Source organism: Cervus canadensis, chromosome 29, assembly GCF_019320065.1.
Source record: "Cervus canadensis isolate Bull #8, Minnesota chromosome 29, ASM1932006v1, whole genome shotgun sequence".
Taxonomy (NCBI): domain Eukaryota; kingdom Metazoa; phylum Chordata; class Mammalia; order Artiodactyla; family Cervidae; genus Cervus; species Cervus canadensis.
In genome coordinates, this window is record NC_057414.1 from 31,153,594 (window position 1) to 31,168,891 (window position 15,298).

Consider the following 15,298-nt stretch of genomic DNA (forward strand, 5'->3'; position numbering starts at 1 on the left):
CCCAAAGCTCCACCAGTGAAGTCTCAGTTCCCTTAGGTTTGACCTGGAAGATAGGGGTCTCCTGCCCAAGCAGGGGTCAGGGGTCTGTAGACAGACAAGGCCAGGCCTCCTGGGCCTCCCTCCTCGTGGTCTGAAACGGTGTCACTGAAGGGCCCCACTGCTCCAGCCAATGGCTGGACCAAACCAGGGCCCTGATCCAGGTTTGCTGTACTTTGGTGGCAAGGAGAGGAAGTAGCTGGGCTAAGAAGAGGACTGCAGGGTAGATAGAGGATGATGGCCTGCTGAGACAGAGGAGCTGAAGCTGGGGCGCAAGTGGGCAGCTGTTCATGAAGGTCACAGGGGAAGCTTAGTGCTCATCAGAACAGGGACGAGCCCCTGGCCCTTTCACTTCTACTTGTCCATCTTCACGGAAGGCCTTTGATCCCTAGCTTCCTCTCACACTTACCCATTCAGGGAATTTTATGGAGAACAAAAACACTTCGTTTCATAATCTTCTAAAGATGGTTGATTCTGATTTAAACTCTAACATGTGCCTCACAGAATTGGCAATAGCTTATTTTATTTGGGGAGGGGGGTTAGAGATAGCAGCTGACAGAGAGTTCTTTCTTATTTTCTTTTTTTAATCCTCTCCCCCCCACCCTTTTCCTTAAGCAAAGGGTTTCTTGTATGCAGAATAGCTCTCACAAACTAACATTTTGATGAAATTAGAGGCATACATATTAATGCCACTTGTTTTTCCAAATTCCCCAGAGAACGGTCTTGAAGCACCATGTTGTAGGTTCCGTTGTACTCGTGTGTCAGATGGGGGCTTCTGAGAGCTGAACTTAGGGTCTGAATAGCCCCTCGCCCAGTGGGGAGCCCTGCAGAGCCTGGACGAGCGGCCCCGTCAGGAATCCTGCCCGTGCCTTTGGCTCATGGATGCTGATTGAAGATTGTGGCATATGTCTCCTATATATAGGCATGCACAGATCCATACGCGGCCACGTCGCTGCAGATAGACACACCGACACCCCCACACGTGGGTCTGTGCAGAAAAATTTCTCCACTTTCTCCTTCAGCCCAGAGAATCCTGACAGTCTGTTCCCATCTGAGCCAGATCCGTTCTCATAGTTCAGTGGTCCCAGCACAGACATTCATTTCAATCAATAGAGCAGTCAGAAGAGAGAATAGCCCTGTTTGCTTTTTTCTCTTTTTTTACATTTAATTGAAAAATTTCATGTGATTACCAACTTGTGTCCAGATCTAACTTTCCACTGCTCTGTGGCCTTGAACTTGTCACTTCCGTTCTCTGGGCTCCAGTTTTCTTAGCTGTGAAATGGGAATGGGAATCAGATGCTTTGGCAGGGGAGGCAGAGTCCTTCACCCTCTGCCTGGACCATCCTCTCCACCCTCTACTCAGCTACTAGAGTGAACACACCAAGGCTTTTCACACAGTCCTCTGTCTCTGGCATGTTTGTTCTCTGCCTTCAGGATTCGGGTCAAATAACACCCTCTACTGTAAAGGCACCTCTCTTTGGGGGTATCATGCATCTCCCCGTTCTGGTTCCCCTCCAGGTTTTTGGCCTCTGCCTGTTCACAGCACTGACCCTGGGAGCAATGGTGTTCCTGTGACCAGGCTGCAGGCTCCAGCAAGGCACAGGCCTGCATCATCTTTCCCTCCATGGTCACCTCCGAATGCCCGGCGCGGCTCAGCAGACAGTGTGGATGAGAAAGCATCAGAGCCTGGCTCACAGGGCAGTGTCTGCAGGCTTATCTTCTTCCTGCTAGGAACTTAGATGGGGGGAAATTTTTCTATATAAAGTTACCCTATTGGTTGATGTTGGGTCAGAACTGAAAGCCCTGTTTGATCACTGTGGGTAAGTTATTAAGACAGAAAACCATTCTGGAGAGCAATCTTGCTTGGTTTTGAAATGCTTCCCTTTTCTTTTGTGATGCAGATCATTGTATGTGCATATCCTCCCCTGCCGCTGGCATTTGCTCAGGCAGCTTGTCCACGTGTGTGTTCCCTGTAGGACGATCATTTTATGGTAGTACACGTTGTCATTCCTTCACAGTGGGGAATCCATGCCTCAGAGGACTGACTTCAATAGAAGCATCGCTTGGGAGGCCACTGACACTCCCATTGCTTCAACCAGTGGCATCAGGCCTCGGGGCTGAGCCGAAACTCTGTGTGGCTCCAGGTTGTGGTCAGGTTGAGCACGTTGCCCTGGCCCTGACAAATTTAGGTTCCACGTTCACGGTGGTTCAAGATGGTGGGATCTGGGCTGGAACCCGAGTCTGTGAGTCCTGCGAGCCCTGCTTCCCCAGCTCCACTTGGTCTCTTCACTCTGACCCACACGTGGTACGGGCAGCACGTTCGCAGCTGCAGCACCAGCTTCCCTCTTGTGACTGGGATGGGTCCTTTGGTCTGTCTCCCTGTCTGTAGACCAAGACGCTTCCAGAGCTTCTGTATGAATCCATTTACATGTGACTCTGTAGGAGGGGGAACGTGTAAATCACAGACGACCATATAGATGATAAAGTTCAGAAAGAATAATTCCTGTTCTGAACACAGATCCCATGGAGTAGATGACTGGGTGGGAAGTATGGGCGTTTGGGGTCCTGTGTGTAGCGTCCTCCAGGACAGCCTGGGGGACAGGGGGTTGAGTGGGGCTTCTCACCTTGGGGGGAGCTGGGCGGCACCTTCTTAGTATGCTGCTCTGGGCCACGTTCTGCCCCAAAGTGGATGGTGATGTGCCTGCCCCCCAAAGGAGACCCGCGCAGACCAAGTATTCCGCAGGCAGAATCACACTCGGTGTCACAGGTTATCAGAGTAAGTGGCAGTTGTCTGATTATAAAGTGGGAAGGCATTATGCAGAAAGGGACCTATCTGTAATCAGCAGTGATGCAAAAGGAGGCGAACAGGGAGTGAATGACAATGGCAGGGAACTCGGGGGGCTTTCTTGCTGGGCGTCTTGGGTCTCTCAGGCCTGGAGGATGACCGTTGCCTTCTCCAAGCCCCTCACTGCTGCACTCTTTCTGTGACTTGGGAATGTGGAGACATGTTCTCTAATTTTGGAAGGATTCAAACAGCGACATTCTAACAATGCAAGCTTGGTTTCCAATTGGGAAAATTGCAGGACAAGGATACGGGCCTGCAGCCCAGTGTCTGCCGAGGATATTTCGGCCAAATTCTGCCTGCCCCTGTGGGGGACTTCTGAGAAAGCCACTTGAGTCAGAGAACTCCACTCCCAAGAGAAGGAAGCCAGGTAGCCTGTGGCTGTGGGATGCTCAGAGCTGGAGGGTGGAGAGCCCGTTCTGTCCTCACCCGGCACCGGCTGCCTTGTCATGTCACCTTGCTGTCAGGCGGTTACGGCTCTCAGCTCCTGAACACATCTATTGATAATCAAATAAACTGATGTCATCTGACTCTTTTGAATGTTGATGCTTAAAAATGTAGCACAGAGAAATGGCTGACAGCTTGTGAAAGACTCAGCTTTCCTACGCTTAGGCTGGTGCTCCCATATCTCTGCAGAGGAGGCCTCCGAGAGTCCATGGGGTTGTGGCCACAGTCTGAACAATTGATATGTGGTTAGGGGGTCGGGGGTGGGTAGAAAAAGGCCCTAAATGCTCTGGTGATTGGGGGACCTCTTGATTTTGTTCCGTGTGAACCTGACCTCATCACTGAGATTCTGCACAGACCCCACCCCCCAACTATGATCTAACTTCCTCCCTCTAACTATGATCTAACTTCCTTTTCTCTGGACCAAAGCAAAGATGGCCTTGTGTCATATGCGGATCGCAGGCAAAGTTCATGCCGTCCCTGTGGTTGTCTGGGACTTCGGAAATACTTGCCAGGCCTGCCACTGTCTGTCTGGGGCAGGGTGGGGGGCAGTGACGTTCTTGAGCCTGCTGTGTCCCTTTAAATGGCTGTTTAATAAGCCTGTATGGAGAAGGAAATGGCAACCCACTCCAGTATTATTGCCTGTGAAATTCCATGGACAGAGGAACCTGGCGGTCTACACTCCATGGGGTCACAAAGAGTCAGTTGGACGCGACTGAGCACGAATAAGCTTGGAAATGGCATTGCCTCCAAGGAAGCCAGCACGGGAGACTTCCAGCCTGTTTCCTTAGATGAGTATGAAACCCTGAAATATTCTAGGAAGACCCCTGCAATCCCCAGTAAGTGAGATTTGATTTCTCTTTAAGCTATGGTTAATAGCCGGAGTTACAGAGCATTGCTGTTTACCAGCTGATTGGTTTCTGAACTGGCAGCTTGCCTTGTGCACGGGATGACACTGTTCACACCTGAATTCAGGATGCAGTCCCTCAAGTTCGAGGGGCAGCTCCCAGAGTGCAGCCGCTTCTGTGTGGTGGGATCCTGGTCTCTGTCACATCTCCTTCGCTGTCTCTGCCTCTTACTTCTCCGATTTGTCTGCTGCTTTCCCCAGAGCGGTTCCACCCAAATGCTGCTTCTAGTTTGCTGTGTTTTGGAGGAAATGAAGGCACCCTGGATGATTTGGACTTTATAACTCCTTAAGAGAAGCACAGGCCCAGCCTCCCTGAACCTTGGCTGCCTCCAGGAAGCATGTCTCCCTTATGTATTCTGTTCTATGTGGTGGCCTGGCCCACAGACCCACATAAAGGCTGTGAGGTGCAGGCCGCTGGGAGGTTCCGTTAGATAGGAAGAGGCAATCTGCTCTTTAAACCCCATGTGTCGATGACAACTAGTTACGATGATTCACAGGGCAGTAACTAGTGTTGGTGCTGTTTCTGAGCTCTGACAACATGGGGCCTGAATTTTTGTGCGTCTCGTGACATGGTATCTCAGCTGCTCTTGGGTGTGAATGTGAATATGTCCTCCCCATCTCCCCACTACCCACCCTAGACGTGAACCAGAGGGATGCCCTCACTCAGGCCTCCAGGCAGAGCTGGTCAGTGGCTGAGCAGGATTCAAATGCCTGCTCTGAGCTAAATGATATGTTTGTTAGCTAGCTGGCCACAAATGCTGGTTGTTTGCTGGGCACCCTCACCTGTTGCATCACCTGACCTCCAACTCCCTGGGGTGGGGGCAGAGGGGGGGGGTCTGCATTCCGTCCCATCTCACAGCAGAGGAAACCGAGGTACAGGCATCCTGTCCTTGGTCTGAGCCACGTGGCTCGTCCTGGTGGGGAGCAGAGGCACAGGGACTGTGAACCAGGCTGGCCACTCCAGGGCCCGTGTCTCCGCATCTCCTGAGTTCTGCAGACACGCCTGCAGCCTCTGAATCAACAGACACATGCTTCAACACCCACAGGATCTCAGTCTCTGTCACCTGCATCTCTGGGCAGAGAAACAGCTAGAAATGGCACACTGGGTTGGGTGAGTTGGGGGAGCAAGAAGGCTACCCACTTGCTTTTAATACACATCTTAAAATTTTAATTTTGAAATTCCTGTCTTTCAATGAAAGCTGCCAAGAGTGAGGTGTCTTTTTAAGTGCAGATATTTTCCTCAAATCTCACCCTATCCAGGCTGGGTTGTCCTGGGCATTGTGACCTTCTGAGGATGACCCTGGTCCCTGTGCTGGAGAGCAGGCATCCACAGGAGAAAGGAGTGTCCGAGTTGGGGAAAGAGCCCTGACAACCAGCAAATGAATCCATCCAACCATCGCTCCATCCCACCACTCCTCCCTCCATCCTTCCATCCAAGTACCCATCCCTCTGGTTCTCTCTCCACCTGTCTATCCCTCTGTCTCTCCACTGCCCTACATCCCCTTGTCCACCCATTCCTCCTTCCCTCCCATTATCCATCCCTGCATCTCTCCCTTCCTCAGTTCATCCATCTAACTACCCATCCCTCTGGTTCTCTCTCCATCCCTCCAGCCCTCCATCTAGCAACATGAGCTGACTGCTCTGTGCTTTTATGCAAGGAGGATTGGTGGGGTCAATGGTTTTCTCAGAAGGACTGGGGTTAGGAATGCCGTCACAGAATCCATTCTCTTGGCATCTCCTGGAAAGGGGAGCCAGCAATACAGGCTCATGAATATTTAGAAAATTTCTGGAGCTGTATCCGTGATGCAGAGCGGTGTCTCTTCTTTTATTCAGCTTATTGGGAGCCCACCCATCACATCCCTCCAGCTGTCCTCTTTCCTTTCTGTATTCACCTTGTCAGTTTCTCCCTCCTCATTCATAGGGTATTGTGGGAATGAGAGAAATAACAGACACTGCACACAGCATGAGCAGATTAATAAATCATTTTAAAGTATTAAAATTGATATTGGGTTTTTCTGCAATATTTTATCATTTATAATTTATTAAGCATGTTATTTGTCACCTGGTTAAGCAAGAACAACCAATATTTCACCGGGGGATCTGATTGCTTGACTCCCGAGCCAACGTGGAATGGGAGTGACAGGACATTTTCTGCGGGGAGTGGATGGATGCCAGCCTGGGGGTCAGCCAGCAGGACACTCTGTGATGTCTTAGTTTGTTTGTAGATTATGGAGGCAGTCCAGAGTCCTCATGCCCAGCACAGGCAGCATCTCCCTTCAGCGGGGCAGGATAGGAGGTGGGTGGACCATGCTTCTGTCTTAGGCTCTCCTATGCTTGCCATCATTCATCAAACATTTACAGAGAGCCTACTGTGGGCAGCTTCTGTTGGAGTTGATCGGGGCATGTCAGAGAATAAAGCACTCAGTGACCCCTGCCCCCTTGGGACTTACCCGCTGGCCAAAATAGATGGAATAAAAATAAGCATGATACGAGGGGACATGTATACCTATGGCTGATTCATGTCGATGTTTGGCAGAAACCAACGTAATACTGTAAAGCAATCATCCTTTAATTAAAAATTATTTTTAAAAACAAACAAACAAAAAAAGCACGATAAAGACATCTGTGTGATTTGGTTCCAGGTGACAAGTGCTCTAGAGTAAGAGGGAAGGAGAGAAAGGCGAGGCGTGTGAGGTGAGCTGACGAACAGCCCGGCGTGCAGCAGCAATGTGCTTTGCTTTGGAGTGAGGTCCTGGCATTTCCCAGGCTGGGGTGGCATTTGGATCCCAAAAGGTCGGAGCCACTCGCCAGCCTGGTGAGGTGCCTCGGGGCAGGAAGACCTCACCGGGGAGAGGCTTGCTGTGGGCCATGCTGCCCAGTCCCACGAGGTGACCCTGCCATCCTGCCCCGCTTGCTCCCCACGCCAGGCAGGGGGACTGTGCCTTCTGCCAGGAGCCTCTCTGTCCTCGGAGGAGGGGCTGACCATGGGCTGGAAAGGCCAGGCGAACCCCCGAGACCGTGGAGAGGCAGAGCTGCTCCCTCCCTGCAGAGGATGTCGGGGAGCCAGGGGGTGGACACGGCATCTGTTGCCATTGGACCGTCTGGGCAGCTCAGCAGCTTAGACAGCAGAGGTCTGCATCTGGAAAACACTGACTTGGCCGCGTCTTCCTCAATTCATGCTGACCATGCCTTCTGTCTCACTTTGGGTAATTTCTGGATAAAACCGTGGCTTCCTTCCTGGATGTTGTGGGTGAGCTTCTGGAGATAATGAGCATGTGGACGTCCATCTCCCCAGGCCTCCTGGAAGCCACTCTCGGCCAGAGCACCTCCTGGACCTCAAGAGGGAGGCAGATGTGCGCCGTGTCAGTGGTCACAGGGCAGCCCAGGCCTGGGGTGAGGGGGACGGGTAGCCTGGGGAAAAACACCTTCCCCGGCCAGTGGGGCACCTCAGGCAGAGTGCTGGGGATGGGCTGCTAAGGATCAGGGGGAGAAGAAGGGAGGAGGTTACACTCAGCCTGCAGGAAACTGGTCGTGTAGCTCATCTGTCCGCAGCCATTTTGGCAAAGACTTCTGACTTCCCGGGTGGAAGGGTGTCAGTCACAGGAACGGCGTGTGCCAAGGGTGTGGGGGTGAGGAAAGAGCCAAGATCACTACTTAGGAGGAGGGACATGACGGCCATGCCGCTCAGCATTTTTCAGATGTGTCGGATGGTAAGAATCTTTGGGGGAACTTAATAAAGATACTGATTCTTGGGCCCCACACCCCTGAATGAATCAATCAAGTTCCCTTGGGAAGAAACCCGGGAACTCTGTCTTTTCCATTTTTCTTTTTAAAAAATGTTACTGGGGTAATAGTTGACTTATAATGTGTTAATTTATGGTGTACAGCACAGTGGCTCAGTTATACAATATATGCATTCTTTTTCATATTCTTTTCCATTATGTTTCATCACAGGACACTGAGTATAGTTCCCTGTGCTCTACAATAGGATCTTGTTGTTCATCCATCCTATATTTGATAGTTTGCATCTGTTAATACCAAACTCCCAGTCCATGTGTTATTTGTCTTTCTCTTTCTGACTTACTTTGCTTAGTATGGTCATCTCTAGGTCCATTCATATTGCAAATGGCATTGTTTCATTCCTTTTTATGGCTGAGTAATATTCCATTGTATGTGTGTACCACATTCTCTTTATCGACTCATCTGTTAATGGACGTTTAGGTTGCTTCTGTGTCTTGGCTCTTGGGAGTAGTACTGCTATGAATATAGAGGTGCATGTGACTTTTTGAATTACAGTTTTGTCTGGATATATGCCCAGGAGTGGGATGGCTGATGGTATGGTGCTTCTGTTTTTACTTTTTAAGGAACTTCAATACTGTCTCCACTGTGTCTGTGTCAGTTGGCATTCCCACCGGCAGTGTAGGAGGGTTCCTTTTCTCCACACTCTTTCCATCACTTGTCATTTGTAGACTTTTTAATGATGGCCATTTGATCCGCTGGAGGAGGGCATGGCAGTCGACTCCAGTACTCTTCCCTGGAGAATCCCATGGACAGAGGCGCCTGGAAGGCTACAGTCCATGGGGTGGCAAAGAGTGGGACACGACTGAGCGACTAAGCACACAGGCATATTCTCACCGGTGGGTGAAGTTCCTCATTGTAGTCTTAGTTAGCATTTCTGTAATAATTAGTGATGTTGAGTATCTGCTCATGTGTTTGTTGGCCATCTGTATGTCTTTTTTGGGGAAATGTCTATTTAGGTCTCCCCATTTTTCTATTGGGTTGTTACTTGTTATTGAGTTTTATGAGCTGTCTGAATATTTGGGAAATTAAGCCTTTGTCGGTCACATCATTTGCAAATACTTTCTTCCATTCCATAGGTTGTCTTCTTGGTGTTACTTCATGGCTTTTTCTGCTGTGCAAAAGTTTGGTTAGGTCCCATTTGTTTATTTTCACTTTTATTTCTATTGCTTTGGGAGACTGACCTAAGAAAAAATAGGTGCAATTTATGTCAGAGAACGTTTTGCCTTTGATTTCTTCTATTATGGTGTTGGGTGTTCATTTCAGAGGGAATTCTGTCTTTACCTAGCTCTCCAAGGGGTTAGGATGGAGCACGTGGATCTCAACTGAACTGAGTGTTAATATCAATGGGCAGATGGGGCTATGGCTTCCCTGAGAGGGGCTCACTGTGTGCCTTGGGATGAGTGGCTTCTCTGTGCTGAATTGCAGGCTGTCAGGGCATGTGGGGGCTGTGTCCCAGACCTGTCCCCACCGACAGGATGAGAGCCTGGACCTGAGGCCCTTTCCGTCTCTGTGGGGCATTCAGCCCTCTCCGGCCATCCTCTCCCCTGGCCTGGTCCAGTCCAGGGGAGACGTGCAAAGGGCATGGGGGCCCCCAGGTGACTCGGTGACTGGGTCGGGCTGCCCCCATCGCCGCGGCATGTCCAGAGCCTCTGGTAACGAGGAGGGACGGACGGCTCTGGGCAGGGGATGCGCTCTAGGGCTGCTCTGTCCACCCCTGCATTGTCCTGACTTATTATGTTGTAATAAATTGAACCATTCCACTTCATTATTTCATATTTGAAGAGATTTATAGATCGTCCTGGTGGCTGAAGAGGCAGTGATTAAGGAAGCAGCGGCTAATGAGGACGGCTCTCACAAAGCCTTTTTAATTAGTGTGCTGCCCAGGGGCTGTAAACCGCGTGTTGATAGCAGCCCCGCCCCTGGAAGGGATGGACGGCAGCTTCCTGCAGGACGTCGGCCGCGGGCGGCGGAGTCATCCGCCCAGCAATTAGGGCTCCTTAGCCCCAGCTTCAGCCTCCTTCAGCTCCCTGCAGCAGAGCCACCAGCACACAGTTAAGCTTTCTCAGAAAAGAGTTTCTACTGCCCCAGAATCCCTTCCCCTGGTCCATCCCCCTGCTTCCCTGTGGCTCTAGACTTGAGCATCATGCTTGAATTTTCTGGAAGGGACGTCGGCTCAGGTGTTTGGGCTGCAAGATGCCCATCATCCTCTGCAAGCTCCTGTGGTACCAGACTTCTTCTCACCCTAGGATTCCTCCAGAGTCAAGTGTAATGTTTTCCTGAAAGGCTTGACTTCTGTTTACCTTTTTGCTCTTTCCTCGTCATCTCACAACACCTGTCGGCAGCTTGGCTTTGGAGGACTCTGTGTAACCAGCTCCTCAGCCACTGAGCCGCCTGGCTCCCCTGCTTGGAGATGCAAGGGGTGTCTCCAGAGAAAATGTGGGCTTTTCCAGTGGCTCAGTGGTAAAGAATCCACCTGCATTGCCGGAAACGTGGGTTCAATCCATGGGTCGGGAAGATCTTCTGGAGTAGGGAATGGCAACCCACTCCAGTATTCTTGTCTGGAGAATCCTGTGGACAGAGGAGCCTGGCAGGCTATGGTCCATGGGGTCTCAAAGACTTGGATGGGACTTAGAGACCAGAGCACCAGCACTGCTCCAGAGAAAGCCCAGCACACTCCACGCTGCTCACACTTCTCTGTAACCAGGCTCCTCAGCAAATGCTGTTTCCTAACAAAGTATGTCCAAAGGGTGATGAGAAATGCGGTAACCTTTCTCTACTCCAGTAATGGTTTCCTGCCAGGACTTGGTGTTGAGAGACCCGGCAGCAGTGTGAGCCAGCTGCTGACTGAACCTTCAGCCGGCAGACAGAGCACTGGTGCGGTCACCTGCATCCACTAGGTCAGGGGTCCCGGAAACTGAAGGATGCAGCCCTCCCCGCCTCCCCTGCCCCGAAAGACAGAGCCTTCCCGGTGATGCCAGGATCTGAGGGAAGAACACTGATGATGAAGCGGATTTACTGGATTAGCTGCTCCATTTGGCGGACCCATCTGCAGGATCAGGCATGGAAAGTGTGACTCAGGACCCAGCCGGATGGACAAACAGATCGGGGACCAGCCAAGGAGAGCCCACTGTGACCCTTGGGCTGGGCTGCTGCTCGTCTCAAGGAAGCCGCAAGTCCCAATGGGGTTTCCCAAGCCCATCACAGTCAAAGCTATGGCTTTCCCAGTAGTCATGTATGGATGTGAGAAATGGACCATAAAGAAGGTTGAGCACCAAAGGATTGATGCTCTTGAGCTGTGCTGCCAGAGGAGACTCTTGAGAGTCCCTTGGACTGCAAGGAGGTTGAACCAGTCAATCCTAAAGGAAATCAATCTTGAATGTTCATTAGAAGTACTGATACTGATATTGAAGCTCCAATAGTTTGGCCACCTGATGTGAAGAGCTGAGTCATTGGAAAAGACCCTGATGCTGGGAAAGATTGAAGGCAGGAGGAGAAGGGGGCAACAGAGGATGAGATGGTTCGATGGCATCGTTGACTCAATGGGCATGAGTTTGAGCAAACTCTGGGAGATAGTAAAGGACAGGGGAACCTAGGGTGCTGCAGTCCATGGAGTGGAAATCGGACACGACTGAGCGACTCAACAGCAACAACAAATGCTTCTGGGACAGGTGATCTCAGCAGTGAGCGATGCTTGCTTGTGGCCTCCATCCTGCAGGGACTTACCCTACACACCCAGGGCTCAGTCCCCCCACTCGGAGGGACCACCCCGGCAGGTTCATATGCAGGAGCCAGCAGCTGCTGAGACTTTTCTCCTTCTCCCTGCTGTGTATGCCCCTCTGCCCACCGCCTGTCCCCTCCATGCATGGCTGGGTCGGGTGGCTCTGCTATTTCCAGTTACCCCCAAGTCCACATGCCTGTATGCCTTCCTGCTCTTGCTCTCAAATTCTCCCTCCTCCTGGGATGATTCATCGTGGCCAGGCTGCACCCCTTACTGAGGTTGTGTCCTTCCACCCCTCCTTTCAGGGCCGAACTTTCTTCTCCCGTAGAGGAGGCAGTTACGATGATTATGTAAAAATGAAAGTTTTAAGAAATTCCAACAAAAGATTACGGTGGGACAGAGAATTTGTTTTTTTAATGTGACATATTAAAAATATGTTAATCTTAGAAGTAATTATATCAGTAGCAGCGCTCTGCATTTTTAACACAAGCATGATTTCTCCTAAGGGCTTAAAGACTCTTCCTGTATGATTTAAAAGCCCTTTTTCTCATATTACCTCCCCTCGACCTTTGGAGAAACTGAGGCACCTGGGCAGCGTATGATGAAGCAGAACAATGTATGACTCCAAATAGAGACCTTGGTGAACTTTGCGTTTTTATCTCTGAAGTTGGTTAACAATTTTGAACTTGTCGCTGGGCATCTTCTGGCAGGACGGAGCGGGGCCCAGAGCCTCACAGGCTCAGGAGGGGAGGAAGGGAAACATGTCACAATTTTCACTATTCTTGTCTTAGATCCCAGTTTCTCCACCATCCCCAGACTGCTGGTGTGTTTTGGAATTAAACTGAGAAAGAGAGTGCACTCAGGAAATAGAACAGAATTCATTTCTAAATGACACATTGTCCGCAAATTTTATAGATTGTCTGCAAATCTATAAACCTGGAAGATGAGCATTTAAGCCAGCATGACTATGATGTGTGCATGCTAAGTTACTTCAGTCGTGTTCGACTCTTTGTGACCCTATGGACTGTAGCCCATCAGGCTCCTCTGCCCATGGGATTCTGCAGGCAAGAATACTGGAATGGGTTGCCATTTCCTCCTCCAGGGAATCTTTCTGACCCAGGGATCGAACCTGTTCCTCTTACGTCTCCAGCATTGGCAGGCAGATTCTTTACCACTAGCGCCACCTGGGAAGCCTGACTGTAGCATAAGTCTGTCCAGTTCCACGTAAAAACCAAGAGAAAGTGATCTCAATGTGAGAGAGTCTTGCCTCCAGGACAATGAAGAGCCTGGCTGGGAGGGGACACACCAAGGAATAGGAAATCCTGTGCAAGGGCCAAGTCAGCCTGGCTGGTTTTCTGATTTGTCCAGAGTGCTGGCTCCTGAGAAGCCAGGATGCAGAAGGAAAGGAGGAGGAGGGTCACACCTGTATGGGAAGAGCAGACCCTCGGCCACTGAGGTTTTCTTTCTAAGGGGACACAGAAATTACTCCCGTGGTCTTAAATTCACACATGTTGACCCGAATCCTGGCGATTTGGGCCACCTCCAGCAGTCTCTGCTTCCTCGTATTCTTCTTTCCAATTCTGATTTCACTTGAGTATGGTTGATTTACAATGCTGTGTTGGTTTCAGGTGTAGAGCAGTGATTCAGTTACGTATATACACACATCTGTTCTTTTTTAGATTCTTTTCTCATGCAGGTTATCACGGAACATTTGAGTGGCATTCCCTGTCCTGTCCTTGTTGGTTATCTATCTTATATGTAGTTGTGTGTGTGTGTACATCCCAAGCTCCTGATTTATCCCCCACCCCCGTGTATTCTTTTTACAGAGCTGACATCCTCCTCCCTCCATTCTTACTCCTTTGACTGTTGTCAAAGGCACCACCCTCTCTGGAGAAGGTTTCTGTGCTAAACGTGCTTTCTTGCACTTTCTTCTATTTCTTGTACCTTGACTGATCAGAAGAATTGAATCGATATGGCATCTGCTTGAAAAGATAGGGAATCCAATATTTGAAAAGAGCCATCAAAGATCAGCTGCTAGGTGGGGCCAATGCCAAGGTCCAAGGAGGCGGGCGCTGCACACCCATGTGGGTGGGGGGAGCAGCGCTCACAAGGGCTTAGCAGCTCTTAGGAGAACCAGTAAGTGTCAGCCGTCCATTGTGAATTGCTGCTTACCGTACATCTATGGGCAGAACCCAATGCCTGCAAAACACTCAGAGTTATATAGCCTGTTCCAAGAGCGGCTCATGTGTAATTCTTTTTTATCTCAAATAATTGAAGCAGTCAAAAGATTTATTTATTTGGCTGTGCCGGCTCTTAGTTGTGGCTTGTGAACTTTTAGTTGCAGCATGTGGGATCTAGTTCCCTGACCTGGGAGCAGGATGGAACCCAGATGCCCTGCATTGGGAGCACAGTCTTAGCCACTGGACCACCGGGGAAGTCCCTAATGTGTGATTCTTGGTGGCTGTGGGCTTCCAAAGCAAATTACCTCCAAGTTGCAGGGGTGACCTGGCTTCCTGTCCAAGGAGGAGAGGGTGGTGGGTTTCTGTGGTGACCCTGTCACTTCAGATGGATCTTTCATCCTTTCTCCCCAGCAGACTTTATCTCCTAACACCTCCTGTAACTTCTTTCTTCTGTTGTCCTCCCTGAAGTTGCCTTTCTTTCCTCTCTTTTCTTCTTTCTCTTCTGTCTTTCTGTCTGCCGGCATGTGAGTCACAGGTAGCTACCAGACTCGTTTGCAGGACCTGCTCCACCTGAAGAGAAGGAGGGCCAGAGGGATCTTCCTTCGAGACCATCTCAAATGGCAAGCCCTGTGAGCTTTGAGCTTATCGGCTCTTTGCCAATCACTGCCTGCAGTGGCTGGAAATCACATTTGGAAAGTCATTGTTCTCTAAACCATTTTTGTTTCACTCTAAACAGTTCTCTCTCTTTTTTTTTTCTTTGCTGGATTAAAACACAACCAATTACATCATCTGTTACTGTAACTAGCCCTGATGCATTTACTGTTGGAATCAACTGCGTACACTACACCTCCTGAGTGTCAGAAGTTGGGTTCCCTGAAAGGCGGAGCTTCGAGAGCAGGTGGTTTATCTGGGACTGAGGGAAACAGGACTGGGTGCCAGGGTAATGGCTCTGGCCTCAGCTGCCCCCTTGGGATGTTCTAGAAGCTGAGGTGACCCTTCAGAGCTGCCCTGATTGGAGCAAAGGGACCAGGCCCTTGTGCTGCCACATGAGTGCTCAGCAAGGCAGCTCCCTCTGACTGGGGGAGATTCCTGGGGAGGAGAACTCAGAGGGCGACCTTCCGTCTCAGTGGAGGTGGGGTGAAGGATCTGGTCTGTGCACAGAAAGATGGATGGGTGAGCCTCCCATCCAATTTCTATCTGGTCCAGATATCATTTTGTTTGTGAAGTATCACATGAGATAAGATTAACTTCTGCCTTTGAGTTGGAACATGAAACACCAATATGACTATTATTTATGGATGAAACATCATGCTTTCTTTTTTTTTTTTTTTGCGCTCTCCCTTTTCACTCTTTTTACAAGTTTTCTGTAC